The sequence below is a fragment of the Lissotriton helveticus genome, chromosome 12 (assembly GCF_964261635.1).
Source record: "Lissotriton helveticus chromosome 12, aLisHel1.1, whole genome shotgun sequence".
NCBI classification, from domain to species: Eukaryota; Metazoa; Chordata; class Amphibia; order Caudata; family Salamandridae; genus Lissotriton; species Lissotriton helveticus.
In genome coordinates, this window is record NC_136073.1 from 877,843,565 (window position 1) to 877,859,302 (window position 15,738).

Consider the following 15,738-nt stretch of genomic DNA (forward strand, 5'->3'; position numbering starts at 1 on the left):
CAGAAGGGCGTTAATTTCTGCGTGTTTCCAGCTCTCGGGGAAGGTAGCTGACGTGAGCGAGCTGTTTATGACGTACCGGAGATGGGGTGCAATGATGGTGTCTGCTTTGTTGAAGACGTGATGGGGGCACGGGTCAAAGGGGGAGCCGGAGTGGATGGAGTTCATGACTTTGGTGATGTCTTCGGTGTTGATAGGGGTCCAGGCGCTGATGGTGGAGGTGGGTGTCACTGGTTTGGTGGCTGCAGGCGGAGTCTGGGGCCAAAAGCTGTCGTGTATGTCTGCGATCTTGCGGTAGAAGAACGTGGCGAGGGAGTTGCAGAGTTCTTGTGACGGTGTGACGTCGTTGTTGCTGGCGCTGGGGTTGGAGAGCTCTTTGACGATGTTGAAGAGTTCCTTGCTGTTGCGGGTGTTGTTGTCTAGTCGCTCTTTGAATGATGTCCTTTTGGTGTTTCGGATAAGGTGGTGGTGCTCGCGGGTGGCGTTCTTGAGGGCTGTCATGTTCTCTGTAGTTCGTTTGTGGCGCCAGGTTTTTTCAAGGGTTCGGCAGTATTTCTTGGATTCTTTGAGTGCGTCTGTGAACCATGGGGTTTTCCTGTTGCCGGTCAGGCCTGGGGGGTTCTTCAGTGGTGCGAGGTCGTCGGCGCAGTTGGTGATCCACTGTGCGAGGTTGCGGGCTACGTCGTTGGTGTCAGTGGTGTTGGCTGGCGGGTTCTGGCTTAGTGATGAGAGCAGTATTCAAACTGCTCAGTCATGCACATAAAGTGCATCAAAGCAACCCCAGAATACTGCAGGGGAAAATGTAGTTCTATGTTCCCACTAGGAGCCTACGGTCACTCCATCAAGCATTAGCCAGAACAAACCGCATCAAGAAAGTGAGGACTGGAGGGCGCTCTTTCTCATATCTGGCGGCTAAGAAACGGATCTACGTCTCACAACCAACTACCTAGCATTCCGGAAAAAAACTAAAAACTCATCTGTTCCCCGAAGACTAACATCCACCTGTTATTCACTCCACCAGCAGACTGGCCCTCCCGCTATTAGCGCCACGATATCCTCTGGGATGAATGCTGCACTTTACAAGTAAATAAATAACATCACTTCTGCCTGCCTGACATCACTTCTGCCTGACATCACCTCTGCCTGCCTGACATCACTTCTGCCTGCCTGACATCACTTCTGCCTGACATCACTTCTGCCTGCCTGACATCACTTCTGTCTGCCTGACATCACTTCGGTCTGCCTGACATCACTTCTGCCTGCCTAACATCACTTCTGCCTGCCTGACATCACTTCTGCCTGCCTGACATCACTTCTGTCTGCCTGACATCACTTCGGTCTGCCTGACATGACTTCTGCCTGCCTGACATCACTTCTGCCTGCCTGACATCACTTCTGTCTGCCTGACATCACTTCTGTCTGCCTGACATCACTTCGGTCTGCCTGACATCACTTCTGCCTGCCTGACATCACTTCTGCCTGCCTGACATCACTTCTGCCTGCCTGACATCACTTCTGTCTGCCTGACATCACTTTGGTCTGCCTGACATGACTTCTGCCTGCCTGACATCACTTCTGCCTGCCTGACATCACTTCTGCCTGACATCACTTCTGCCTGCCTGACATCACTTCTGTCTGCCTGACATCACTTCGGTCTGCCTGACATCACTTCTGCCTGCCTGACATCACTTCTGCCTGCCATCACTTCTGCCTGCCTGACATCACTTCTGTCTGCCTGACATCACTTCGGTCTGCCTGACATGACTTCTGCCTGCCTGACATCACTTCTGCCTGCCTGACATCACTTCTGCCTGCCTGACATCACTTCTGCCTGCCTGACATCACTTCGGTCTGCCTGACATCACTTCTGCCTGCCTGACATCACTTCTGCCTGACATCACTTCTGCCTGCCTGACATCACTTCTGTCTGCCTGACATCACTTCTGTCTGCCTGACATCACTTCGGTCTGTCTGACATCACTTCTGCCTGCCTGACATCACTTCTGCCTGCCTGACATCACTTCTGCCTGCCTGACATCACTTCTGTCTGCCTGACATCACTTCGGTCTGCCTGACATCACTTCTGCCTGCCTGACATCACTTCTGCCTGCCTGACATCACTTCTGCCTGACATCACTTCTGCCTGCCTGACATCACTTCTGTCTGCCTGACATCACTTCTGTCTGCCTGACATCACTTCGGTCTGCCTGACATCACTTCTGCCTGCCTGACATCACTTCTGCCTGCCTGACATCACTTCTGCCTGACATCACTTCTGCCTGCCTGACATCACTTCGGTCTGCCTGACATCACTTCTGCCTGCCTGACATCACTTCTGCCTGCCTGACATCACTTCTACCTGACATCACTTCTGCCTGCCTGACATCACTTCTGCCTGCCTGACATCACTTCTACCTGACATCACTTCTGCCTGCCTGACATCACTTCTGCCTGCCTGACATCACTTCTGCCTGACATCACTTCTGCCTGCCTGACATCACTTCTGCCTGCCTGACATCACTTCTGCCTGCCTGACATCACTTCTGCCTGCCTCAACCCTTCTACGTCACATACTCCATCTAAGTCGTTCAAATCCTTTAATAAAGGTTCGGTTTCACCTCATTTCTACTCTTCTCCTGAGCTTCCTGCTCAACATTTCAACCACGTTCAAGGCCGCAGCGCCCCTTTTTGTCACCCAGGCGTCGTGGCGCTATACAGCGCCTCAGCCGAGCCTCCCACCCCTGGGTGACCTCACTCGGAGATTATCTGCCATTGTGGGGGCGGGTCAGAAGGGAAAGAAGAGCCAAGAAGAGGACAAAGGGCCTTGAGGCCTCCGGGGCAGGAGGGACGGACAGACAGGAAGCGGCGCCCGTCGCCATGGGCACGGCAAACAGGAGGACGCAGCCCCGGGGGGCCCCGGGGCCCCCGGACAGTGGGATCGGGTGTCGGCAGGATTGGGTTACTGTCCGGCGGGGGCCTCTGGGTGACACAGCTGGGGGGAGAGGGTGCTGGCACGGGTGCAAGAGGCAGGGGCATGGGCTTCCTAGAAGTCTATAGCGCCTGGAAGACCCTGAGGCAGATTCAAGGGCTGGCACATTAACTTTTGGATGAAAGAGCCTAAAAGGAAGAGTTGGGGAGGGCGGGGGGCGGGGGGTATAAAGTAAGTGAGTATGTGAGTCTATATATTAACGGTTGTCAAAGGCCCGATGACGTGATTTATTGGCCTCTATTCTGACGTCAGGGGCGCATATGTGAAGGCGCTAAGCACTGTCGTGTTGTCAGCAACTCTGGTGTGACGTCACGATTGGGCTTTCAGAAAACCTGATGTGATGTCACTGATGGTCGCGCATCAGGCACCGTGGTGTGATGTCACGGGGCAGGCTTGCAATGTCAGCCACAACGGTGTGACGTTCACTTGACAATATTATGACGTTCGGAGCCATGTATTGACGTCAGTGAAGTTTTCCTACCAATGTTCGGAATGGGTCGAATGAGGAGTTTGACTCGGACCCGCGCGCGCCTCGGTAGCAGACTGAGGGGTCGGTCGGTTGGGATGAAGACCCTATGGTTTCTCTGCGTCCTTAGGAGAGGCCCTAAAACCTGTCCCCGAGCCATAAGCGAGGACCATGCAACAAGGTGATGCGCCTGTTCCCGAGCGCCCCTAGGCAGAGCCGCCACCCCTATTCAGCTTACTCTGAATGTCCCATAAAGTGCACCATGTCAGTGGGAGGGGGGGCACGCCCCTTTATTTATTGCAGTTTGTATACATCGCTGCTTAGTCAAAAGGCATTGGGGCCCTTTACAAGAGAGCAGAAGTTAGTTTGAGTTCAACATATGACAACAACCCATAGGAAGCAAAAATACAAGGAATAAACTGGGTGTACCACCTGGGACTTAAGAAGACAACAAGGAGTGAGTTAACCATCATAGTGAAGTAGTGAGTTCACATCATAGTGAAGTAGTGAGTTCATCATAATAGTGATGTAGTGAGTTCACCATCATAGTAAAGTAGTAAGTTCACAGTAATAGTGATGTAGTGAGTTCACCATCCTAGTGAAGTAGTGAATTCACCGTAATAGTGATGTAGTGAGTTCACCATCATAGTGAAGTAGTGAGTTCACCGTCATAGTTATGTATTGAGTTCACCGTCATAGTGATGTATTGAGTTCACCGTCATAGTGAAGTAGTGAGTTCACCATCATAGTGAAGTAGTGAGTTCACCATCATAGTGAAGTAGTGAGTTCACCGTCATAGTGAAGTAGTGAGTTCACCGTCATAGTGATGTATTGAGTTCACCGTCATAGTGATGTATTGAGTTCACCGTCATAGTGAAGTAGTGAGTTCACCATCATAGTGAAGTAGTGAGTTCACCATCATAGTGAAGTAGTGAGTTCACCGTCATAGTGAAGTAGTGAGTTCACCATCATAGTGAAGTAGTGAGTTCACCATCATAGTGAAGTAGTGAGTTCACCGCCATAGTGATGTAGTGAGTTCACCGTCATAGTGAAGTAGGGAGTTCACCTACCCATAGGGAATTACAATCTCTTTTCCCCAATAGCATGCTGGCCAACGGATGCTGAAGTGCCCCCCAATACAATTGCATCTGCTCGCAATTTGGGCATAACATTTGACAACCATCTATCTTTTAAACCCCAGGCTGTAGCAGTAGCAGGCATGTGCTTTCAAATCATAAAAGCACTAAGGAAGTTTTTTGATCTTCTTCCACTATCGGCGAGGAAAACAGTCGCAGTGGCCTTAATAAGTTCTAGGCTGGACTATTGTAATGGACTATATGTTGGAGCTAATAAAGCTGTTCTCCACAAATTACAAATGGTCCAAAACGCGGCAGCCCGCCTTGTACTGCGTCTGCCCCGTAAATCGTCAGCCTCAGCAGCTCTAAACACCCTTCATTGGCTACCAATAGGTAAAAGAATCCTGTTTAAACTTCTTCTAATCACCTTCAGGGCATTCCACCAACGAGGCCCAACCTATTTATATAATAGGTTTAAAAGATACCATCCAGCGCGTTGCCTGAGATCTGCAAGTCAGAATTTACTTACCCCACCTCATTTCAAGCTAGCCACAAAGGGTGGTAAATCCCTTTTTAGGGCTCGCCTGCTGATGCGCTTCAGCGCATAGCTGGCGAAGCTCTATAGGGGCTTATCCAGTGTTTATCCACCACTGGCGATTCCACTGGCGATTCCTTCAAGTGCATGTGCTTTTTAGGTCATTGCGCTTGCGCAAGCCCTAAAAAGCGCGTGCACAATGCCACCAGCCGCCTGCCTGCCTGCCTCGCATTACCACATCAAAGGCAGCCCTCCGAGCGCATTTCTCACCCCCTAATTATTCACGGCCGGCCGGCAGGCACATCAAAGGCTGCTGCTGCCGTGACTCGCATTTCTCCTCCCTCCTCCCCTATCACTGCCCAGGCCGGCCGTACTTTCTCTTTACAAGGGCGCCCATTCCTGAATCACTTGAAATCTCTCCACATTATTTGCATTTTGTTAATTAAAAAAATTAACTACAACACAGCGTTGCACATTTTTCTCGACTTCGGAAGGATGAGTCCCAATCTCATTTGTACAAAGTGTTGTAATGGGATTATTGGAGAGTTAGAGAAACGTGCTCACAAGTTACATTTTTATGCAAATCATCTGAGTAAATAAACAATAGCATGGTGCCGTTTGCGTCCTTGACTTGATCTGGTTTTTATTTTTATTTTGCTATTATTCTCACAAAGGCTAAGAAGGTCTGCCTACTTTAGTATTAAGTGCTATACGTCGCATAAGCAACAGCTAACCATTCACTCACCCACGCAACGCCACTCACCCACGCAACGCCACTCACCCACGCAACGCCACTCACCCACGCAACGCCACTCACCCACGCAACGCCACTCACACACGCAACGCCACACACACACGCAACGCCACACACACACGCAACGCCACACACACACGCAACGCCACACACACACGCAACGCCACACACACATGCAACGCCACACACACATGCAACGCCACACACACATGCAACGCCACTCACACATGCAACGCCACTCACACATGCAACGCCACTCACACACGCAACGCCACTCAACCACGCAACGCCACTCACCCACGCAACGCCACTCACCCACGCAACGCCACTCAGCCACGCAACGCCACTCAGCCACGCAACGCCACTCAGCCACGCAACGCCACTCACACACGCAACGCCACTCACACACGCAACGCCACTCACACACGCAACGCCACTCACACACGCAACGCCACTCACACACGCAACGCCACACACACACGCAACGCCACACACACACGCAACGCCACACACGCAACACCACACACACACGCAACGCCACACACGCAACGCCACACACACGCAATGCCACACACACACGCAACGCCACTCACACACGCAACGCCACTCACACATGCAACGCCACTCACACATGCAACGCCACTCACACATGCAACGCCACTCACACACGCAACGCCACTCACCCACGCAACGCCACTCACCCACGCAACGCCACTCACCCACGCAACGCCACTCACCCACGCAACGCCACTCACCCACGCAACGCCACTCACCCACGCAACGCCACTCAGCCACGCAACGCCACTCAGCCACGCAACGCCACTCAGCCACGCAACGCCACCCAGCCACGCAACGCCACTCAGCCACGCAACGCCACTCAGCCACGCAACGCCACTCAGCCACGCAACGCCACTCAGCCACGCAACGCCACTCAGCCACGCAACGCCACTCAGCCACGCAACGCCACTCAGCCACGCAACGCCACTCAGCCACGCAACGCCACTCAGCCACGCAACGCCACTCAGCCACGCAACGCCACTCACACACGCAACGCCACTCACACACGCAACGCCACTCACACACGCAACGCCACTCACACACGCAACGCCACACACACACGCAACGCCACACACACACGCAACGCCACACACGCAACGCCACACACACACGCAACGCCACACACGCAACGCCACACACACGCAATGCCACACACACGCAACGCCACTCACACACGCAACGCCACTCACACATGCAACGCCACTCACACACGCAACGCCACTCACACACGCAACGCCACTCACACACGCAACGCCACTCACACACGCAACGCCACTCACCCACGCAACGCCACTCACCCACGCAACGCCACTCACCCACGCAACGCCACTCACCCACGCAACGCCACTCACCCACGCAACGCCACTCAGCCACGCAACGCCACTCAGCCACGCAACGCCACTCAGCCACGCAACGCCACTCAGCCACGCAACGCCACTCAGCCACGCAACGCCACTCAGCCACGCAACGCCACTCAGCCACGCAACGCCACTCAGCCACGCAACGCCACTCAGCCACGCAACGCCACTCAGACACGCAACGCCACTCACACACGCAACGCCACTCACACACGCAACGCCACACACACACGCAACGCCACACACACACGCAACGCCACACACACACGCAACGCCACACACACACGCAACGCCACACACACACGCAACGCCACACACACACGCAACGCCACACACACACGCAACGCCACTCACACACGCAACGCCACTCACACACGCAACGCCACTCAACCACGCAATGCCACTCACACACGCAACGCCACTCAACCACGCAACGCCACTCACCCACGCAACGCCACTCACCCACGCAACGCCACTCACCCACGCAACGCCACTCAGCCACGCAACGCCACTCAGCCACGCAACGCCACTCAGCCACGCAACGCCACTCAGCCACGCAACGCCACTCAGCCACGCAACGCCACTCAGCCACGCAACGCCACTCAGCCACGCAACGCCACTCAGCCACGCAACGCCACACACACACGCAACGCCACTCACACACGCAACGCCACACACACACGCAACGCCACTCACACACAACGCCACACACGCAACGCCACACACGCAACGCCACACACACATGCAACGCCACTCACACACGCAACGCCACTCACACACGCAACGCCACTCACACACGCAACGCCACTCACACACGCAACGCCACTCACACACGCAACGCCACTCACCCACGCAACGCCACTCACCCACGCAACGCCACTCACCCACGCAACGCCACTCACCCACGCAACGCCACTCACCCACGCAACGCCACTCACCCACGCAACGCCACTCAGCCACGCAACGCCACTCAGCCACGCAACGCCACTCAGCCACGCAACGCCACTCAGCCACGCAACGCCACTCAGCCACGCAACGCCACTCAGCCACGCAACGCCACTCAGCCACGCAACGCCACTCAGCCACGCAACGCCACTCAGCCACGCAACGCCACTCAGCCACGCAACGCCACTCAGCCACGCAACGCCACTCACACACGCAACGCCACACACACACGCAACGCCACACACACACGCAACGCCACTCACACACGCAACGCCACTCACACACGCAACGCCACTCACACATGCAACGCCACTCACACACGCAACGCCACTCACACACGCAACGCCACTCACCCACGCAACGCCACTCACCCACGCAACGCCACTCACCCACGCAACGCCACTCACCCACGCAACGCCACTCACCCACGCAACGCCACTCACCCACGCAACGCCACTCACCCACGCAACGCCACTCACCCACGCAACGCCACTCACCCACGCAACGCCACTCACCCACGCAACGCCACTCACCCACGCAACGCCACTCACACATGCAACGCCACTCACACACGCAACGCCACACACACACGCAACGCCACACACACATGCAACGCCACACACACATGCAACGCCACTCACACATGCAACGCCACTCACCCACGCAACGCCACTCACCCACGCAACGCCACTCACCCACGCAACGCCACTCATCCACGCAACGCCACTCATCCATTTGCAAAACGAAAAATGTGAAACTCTTCTATTGCGAGACCTATTGCATTTTCAATGCTTGTTGTACTTGGTACTAAAGCCTGGGACAAACTTCCTCTTTTCCTGCGGTCTCTCTCTCAAGAAGTCTCTTTTAGGAAGGCACTGAAAACTTGGATCTTCTCGCTGCCTGATGCCATTTGCAGGACCTTAGTGTAATGTGTGTTTAGAATTCAGGACGCCTCTTTTTCCCTTCCAACTCTTCCATCTGAGTTGTGTGAGCGCCAAGATACTCCTTGGAGTGGAAGCTGCGCGGTAGAAATGTCCCTTACATTTACATTTACATGTAGTGAGTTCACCATCATAGTGAAGTAGTGAGTTCACCATCATAGTGAAGTAGTGAGTTCATCGTAATAGTGATGTAGTGAGTTCACCATCATAGTAAAGTAGTAAATTCACAGTAATAGTGATGTAGTGAGTTCACCATCCTAGTGAAGTAGTGAGTTCACCGTAATAGTGATGTAGTGAGTTCACCATAATAGTGAAGTAGTGAGTTCACCATAATAGTGATGTAGTAAGTTCACCGTCATAGTGATGTAGTGAGTTCACCATAATAGTGATGTAGTAAGTTCACCGTCATAGTGAAGTAGTGAGTTCATCGTAATAGTGATGTAGTGAGTTCACCATCATAGTAAAGTAGTAAATTCACAGTAATAGTGATGTAGTGAGTTCACCATCATAGTAAAGTAGTGAGTTCACCGTAATAGTGATGTAGTGAGTTCACCATAATAGTGAAGTAGTGAGTTCACCATAATAGTGATGTAGTAAGTTCACCGTCATAGTGATGTAGTGAGTTCACTGTCATAGTGAAGTAGTGAGTTCACCATCATAGTGAAGTAGTGAGTTCACCGTCATAGTGAAGTAGTGAGTTCACCGCCCTAGTGATGTAGTGAGTTCACCGTCATAGTGAGGTAGTGAGTTCACCGCCATAGTGATGTAGTGAGTTCACCATCATGGTGAAGTAGTGAGTTCACAGTCATAGTGAAGTAGTGAGTTCACCGTCATAGTAAAGTAGTGAGTTCACCATCATAGTGAAGTAGTGAGTTCACCGTAATAGTGATGTAGTGAGTTCACCCTCATAGTGAAGTAGTGAGTTCACCGTCATAGTGAAGTAGTGAGTTCACCGTCATAGTGAAGTAGTGAGTTCACCGTCATAGTGATGTAGTGAGTTCACCGTCATAGTGAAGTAGTGAGTTCACCGTCATAGTGAAGTAGTGAGTTCACCATCATAGTGAAGTAGTGAGTTCACCGTCATAGTGAAGTAGTGAGTTCACCGTCATAGTGAAGTAGTGAGTTCACCATCATAGTGTAGTGAGTTCACCGTCATAGGGAAGTAGTGAATTCACCGTCATAGTGATGTAGTGAGTTCACCGTCATAGTGAAGTAGTGAGTTAACCATCATAGTGAAGTGGTGAGTTCACCATCATAGTGAATCAGCAGTAAGTAACCACGAGAACAGCAGAAGTATTTTGTAAGAGGAAAGACTGGTCAAGTCAGAATTGGGACGTGGAACGGTCCCCACCTTAACTAAGGTTTTTCAGAAAGGAGGATTTTGAGTTCTCTTTTGAATCTGAACAGACATGAGGTTGTGCAAAGGACGGTAGTGGGTGAGGGGGTCCAAAGCCTTGTTCACCACCAGAGCATGCCTGCCTCATGGATGGTCTTGTCTGAAAGTCGGAGGTTCGAGCAGGATTGACTCTGCGTTTCTTGATCCTCGCAGAGCTGCAGAGACTTTCCCATTTCCAACCAGGTAGGCAGGGGAAACAGCACTTACCATGACAGCCGAACATCACGTTGACTTCGCAACGCGGGCAGAACAACGAATGCATCTGAACCGTGCATTCCATTTACAACGCAAGTCGTTACAACAACATGTGTTAGGTAAAGCGGCGTTGTACTCTAAAGTCCAGCGCTTTTCCTACTCTTGCGGGGACTGGAGTTGGAATAGTAAATTATGCTATTCCAAAGTAAAAAAAAAATGTAAATCCAGTACTTGTATAGCGCACAAATCACCCCCAAAGGGTATCTCAGCGCTGGGGGCCGTTGGGAAGATTAAGCGAGCTATTGCCCAGAGTCGCATGGTGCTGGGCAGACCTCTGCCGCCAGAGCCAGTGATCGAACCGTGATCCCCAGCGTCCAGTGTCAGTCTCCCTGGCCACGGCGCCACACCTCTTCCTGCCCTAAGGCAAGCGTTCCAAATGGAGTGCATAGTTCAGATGTATTCTCTGTCCCACCCACGTTGTTAAGGAACGCATGGGAAAGGAAAGCATGGTTGTGTCATACAACGGTAGGCGGACTGTACTTGTGGAGGAGTGGATGAGTAATGCATGAAGCCTGAAGCTGGACTCTTGCGTCGATGGACAGCCATTGCCGGGAGCGTGGAACAGATGAGATGTGGGTGTATTTCCGGGGGCCTGTCACAATAGGCGCAGTAGTGGGGTACACTGGTCTCAGAGGAGCTCAATGTGCTTTTGGGAGACCGGAGAGGAGTGGGAAAGATCTGGAAAGAACCAGTGCCCCGACAGTAGGTTAAGTCTTGGTCAGCAATGTACTGCCTGAGACCCCAGAGCAGTCTGAGCTGGCGGCGTGCGCCTTTGGCCATGGCTGGGATTTGCCTCTGGAGGTCTCGGCTGCTGTCAAGGATAAAGCCCAAGGGTGTGACATACTTCACACTGGCCGGATTGAAGTTCAGGGGAGAGAAGGATTCCAGCCACCCCTGGGTAGAGAGGTTGGATTGTTTGAAGAGATGAACAGAAATTCAGGGGCATATTAGCAAGAACCTTGTTAAAATTATCGCCGTTTTAAAAAGCAGCGATAATGGGCTTGCTAATATGCGTTATAGAATTCCAACAGAAGCCCAGGTTAGATGTGCAGGACATCTAACCTGGGCTTCTATTGGAATTCTATAACACATATTAGCAAGCCCATTATCGCAGTTTTAGCAGCAGTTTCCTGCCGCTAAAATGGCGATAATTTTATCAAGGTTCTTGCTAATATGCCCCTCAGTTTTTAGTTGGATTACATTTTATGTGGTGGACGGATATCCATTTTGGAACCTGGGCGAGGGAAGAGAAGCGAATACAAACGTCTTCAGGGATAGATATCTTCAAGCAGATCTGGGTATCATCCACATACTGATGGTAAAGAATTCAAGATTTTCTCAAAATCTTGTCAAGACTTTCAAGATCTAGCTGATGCAGGGTTGGGTAGAGGATAGATCCTTGAAGAAAGCTTGTTTAGGTTGGTTTTCCCCAAGACAACGCTTCTTTTTTTCTCCATTTGTGAAAAGTAAGACAGATAGAAGCCAAATCACTTCAGGACTCTCATCAATGCCCACCGGTTTCTTCAGGATGGTCATCAGAGCGTGGTGGACGACTGTATCGAAGGCAGCCGAAAGGTCCAGATTGACAAGAGTTCTCTACGTCGAGGAGGCGGAGAGAGTTAACTTCAGTTTGCAGAAGGGCAGTTTCTAAGCTACAACCCTGCCTGAAGGCAGGTTGGAAATTAGGGAGGAGGTTATCGAACTTGATTTGGGGCAGTAGCTCCGATGCTAAGGAGCATTCTAATACCCTCCCTATGAAGGGAAGTGTAGAACCTAGGCAAACCAGGTCTCTGGTGCTGGCATTGAGCTTTTTTAAAATGAGGAAGTTGTGGTCAATTTTCTGACTGTTGGGGGGAAACACCGTGGGCCTCATTTATGAGGCTGTGCGTCACTTTTACGTAAACCCCTGCGCCACATTATACCTGCGCCAGGTGTAATGTATGCAAAGGGGGCGTATTGACGCAAGAAAGGATCATGGAAGTGACGCATGTGAAATCTATGAGATTTCACTGCGTCACTTCTAGGACGCAAACGCGTCAATATCTTACGCCTACCTCATGGCAGGCGTAAGACTGACTCAGGCCCTTTCACATGGGGCTTGCCCCCATGTGAAAGGACACATTGCTGGAGTTGCGTCACTTTTGTGACACACTCCAGCAATGAGTCACTTTTGCGCCTACAGATACGTCAGAAATACTGACGTATCTGTAACTCCTTGCGCCATGATGCGTCATACTGTAAATATGACGCATCATTGGGGCCGCAAGGAGGGCGCAGTGAAAAGTGACGCATCGCTGTTTTCACGCATCGTTGCGTCACTTTCCATAAATGAGGCCCCTGGTTTCAGAGTTCACTGGGGAAGGTAAGTAAGGTAGCAGCGTCATGGCAGTTCCCGTGTTCAGTGAGCCAGGTAGCGCATCTGACAGGTGATCAGAAGGTTTGTCTTTAGTTATAGTTCCAGGTAACTCTGACTCAGAGACTGTGTAAAAGCTCCAGGTCCTCTGGGCTCTGAAGGCTCGCGTGCCATCATCTGGTGTAGTGGGTTTTGCAGGAAGTGATTCCTTCACTTTCTCTGAAAATGACGACACACATTCTTCGCATCTTGGTACTGGTTTGGAGAGTGCACTGGTGGAGAAGTGGGAGTTTGTTCGATGATATCGAAAAGTAGCTCTGGATGACTTTTAGCAGCAGCAAGTATTATTTTAATGTGGCTAGATTTAGCGTTGAAGATGTTTGATTTGTGGTTTCTTCTGAAGGCCTGAGAATAGTAAGATTCTGGGACAAGGGTGCTCATCCCCAGATTTTCCCAGGATGCAGCAGATTACTTTTTAAAGTATTTTGACTCTTGCTTTTCGGTGAAGCATATTTGTTAATTCTGTTAGCTTTGCATTTGTTGTATTCTTCTGTTGTGGAAATGATGTCAGACTCAGGATCTTGAGGCATATTATCAAGGGATTTATCTGCGCTTTTTTGGCTTTAAAAGCCAAGAAAGCGGAGATAAAATTATCTCCCTGTCAGCAACAGGGTGCTAACACGCAAATTCGCATGTTAGCACCCTTTTTCTCTGCGCTTCCCCTTGCATCTCTAATGAGATGCAAAGGGGGCGTTCCAGAGAAAAATAATAGGAGAAATGTTGTTAAGCGACATTTCTCCTATTTTCAAGGATTTCGCTAACCCTGTTAGTGATAAAAAAACAGCGGTAACCACGGTTAGCGTTGCTTTTTTTACACCTGGTATTTTCCTGACTTAGCCATGATATCCTATGGAAGGTGGATATCATGGCTAAGTTTGTGAGCCCCTATCATCAAGCTAATGCCAAACTTCGAGAGATTATCGTTGGTTTTCCAGCGATAATCTCTCATTTGGCAGTTAGCGCGAGGATTTTTATCACTTCTGAGATAAACCTTGCTAATAGCAAGTTATCTCCGCGATAATTTCCGGCGATGCTTAGCGTTAAAAAATGTGTTGCTAAGCCTCGTTAGCGATAAATATCGCTAATCGTTGGTAATATGCCCCCAGGTGCGGGAAAGATATCCCCAGCCATGTCAGTCAGGTTGTGATGTCAATGTTTTTAGCATCTCTAAACCATTACATTTTTTTTATGTGTATTGGTTTTAACTAATGCAGTCAGTACAAGTTTCATGAATCAGATATTAATCTTGTCAAAGCAAGGGGCTTTTAATACAGAGGAAATCACTGCCCGCTGTTTGGGGTTTTCGGTTGTACCAACCAGCTATCCAAGAAACCAGACTTGAGAACTAGGGGGTATATTATCAAGAAACGGAGTTAAAATTATCACCGCTTTAGCGGCAGAAAACTGCCGCTAAAGTGGCGATAATGGGCTTGATAATAGGCCCTTGAGAATTCCAATAGAAGCCGATGTTCTGGTGTCAACATGGGCTTCTATTGGAATTCTCAAGGGCCTATTATCAAGCCCATTATCGCCACTTTAGTGGCAGTTTTCTGCCGCTAAAGCGACGATAATTTGTTAGACAGGGAGGGCCTTTTGAGTTCCCTTAAAGTCTCAAGGATACCTGCTGGGTACATTTGTCGCCTATCACTACCCCAACTCCCCGTCCTACCTCAACCGCAGCTTGTTGATACTGTTATAAATCATCTGCTGTCCGTGGTGTGAAATGCTGGGTCTCTTGCTCTCCTCCACGCAAAGTGTCCACGTCTGAGCTGCCCTGGGAGGCCTCCGTGGTCCCACTCGAATCCTGATGCCACAAAACCTATAGGCGCATATTATCAAGCATGTTATTGTGACTTTAGCGCCCCTTTCCAGCGCTAAAGCAGCAAATTTTTTTAACAGACTATCAACAAGGCCAGGCTAACATGCATTAGGGCATGTTAACCTGCGATAGCAGCCTATCTTGAAACACAACGATAAGTATCGCTAATTATATGCATAGTAGGTGTTCCCTACATGAACTGCATTCAGAAAGTTGCTTTCACAACTTCGCCTTATTAGCAACACGGCCCGGACCCGCGAAGTGATAAAAAAAGCAGTGCTAGGCACGGTTATCGCTGGAATCTAACACATATTTCAAACCTGACTTAACCATCCCGTGAATGGGAGGTGGATTGGATGGTTAAGTCCACACGTGGCTATCATCAAGCTGTTCATTATCGCCACATGATTATCTCTGGAATTCCAATGTTAATGCAGCTTATTGCTGTCTATCGCAGGTTTTTGGCATCGCCTGTTAGCAAAGCGTTGCTAATATGCCACTAACACGGTGATGTAAACCAGCGATACACAGCGATAAGAGAAAATGTGCCAAGCGCGCATTGCGATAATTATCGCAATCTGTTGTTAATAAACCCCATAAGGTATAGTCCTTTTCCTACTCAGTCGCTCTCTCCAGTTCAGCTTGTCATCTAGACTGTCTCTGCTGTTTAGATCTGTCTGATCTTATTCATTGCCGTCGCTTGTAGGCGGTGACTTTTGCCAGTTTTTATTGACCAT